Genomic DNA, 1,386 nt, shown 5'->3' with positions numbered 1-1,386 from the left:
AATCTGGATAGGTTAATTTAACTTTAAGAGTCATGATTGTACTGGGGTATTGGGTACTGTGATATGATGGTTGACTGTGGGGTACATGGGGTATTGCATGATAGCGAGAGGAACTCAGGGGCCCCTGTCTGAGAGATGACCTGGTAGGAACACTGTGGTCATCCCAATAGTTCTTAAGTGAGATATTTGTTGAGATCTGCCAAAGTTGATGTCACTATAGCTTAAGATTGATAATCACAGATGTTTTGAAGTGGGTCTTTTAACTAGCAGAGACAAATAAGTAAACAAAATTTTCTGAGAATACAGTTTATCTTAGGGAAGCTAGATTGAGCAGAATTTATTTGAATAATTGTAATTCCGAGAAATTTCTAAAACAATATAATTATTTTTAATGGCATTATCATGGACAAAAAATTCCTGAAATAATAATTTTGTTAATTAACATTATTAAATAGTAAAGTTGCCTTGATATATAATGACATTTCTTTTAAAAAAAATACATCTTCTACAGATTTATTTTTAAAGGAATGACTTAAGGGAGAAAAAATGGGGGTATAGAAGTATGGACTAGAAAATAAATACAAACATAAGCTGTTTTACTAATTTTATAACCACAGATTTGTACAGAGAATGAGGCCCTGTACACAACACGACAGATTCAAACAAGGAGTTCCCTTAGCAAGTCTGAAGATTCAGTCTCTGGAATTTGGAATTTAAGATGCAGTTCTTGTTTTTGGATGGATCACTGGGTGTTTGGCACAGTCCGTGCCTTTAACCAGAATTGAAAAGAAGAATGACCACCTGACCCAAGTTGAAGTAGTTGAAGTGTTTGGTTTCCTGTGTCACATAACTACCGAAGTTTCGGCCCACAATGCAGTGCCAGGTAGGGTTTTACTTCTTGTCAAACTCCTTCTTGATATGGGCCGCAATATCCTTCTCTATGTTGTACTTCTCCAACGTCTGGGTAGTGCACTCCACCGAGTCCTGTAGCATCTCTTCCCACATGTCTGCATTTTTGATCACCACCTTCCTGTAGTACATGGTTACCATGGCCAGCCGACTGCTGCGAGCTCCTAGGGAAGGTGCTGGCGCCACTCAAGCAGCAAAGGACAGGCGGTCACTACTGAAGCTGTGGCGCTTTTCATACAATCACATTTCTAACTCAGGCAGTCTGTGACTGTTAATGATTTTGCATCTCATAACCATAATTGTATAATATATAAGATTAAATATTATGAGATAAGTTAATGTATATTCCTAACATTTGATGCAAAAATAGTTCTAGAACCTATGAGTAAACAAAATACTCTGCTTTCTTATTGGTACTTGGTATTGCATAATTTCAGGCAAAATCCTTAGTCAATTCTGTGGAAGAAGGAATGCTAA

General features: G+C 37.2%; 1 pseudogene; it reads right to left on the bottom strand.

Moving 5' to 3' along the window:
* Positions 1-771: 771 nt before the first annotated feature.
* On the bottom strand, positions 772-1,041 carry LOC110307198 (annotated as a pseudogene).
* Between the last annotated feature and the right edge of the window lie 345 nt (positions 1,042-1,386).

Source organism: Mus caroli, chromosome 12 (assembly GCF_900094665.2).
Source record: "Mus caroli chromosome 12, CAROLI_EIJ_v1.1, whole genome shotgun sequence".
Lineage (NCBI taxonomy): Eukaryota > Metazoa > Chordata > Mammalia > Rodentia > Muridae > Mus > Mus caroli.
Note: the sequence above shows the minus strand (reverse complement) of the source record. Positions and strands in the feature narration are given on the sequence as shown.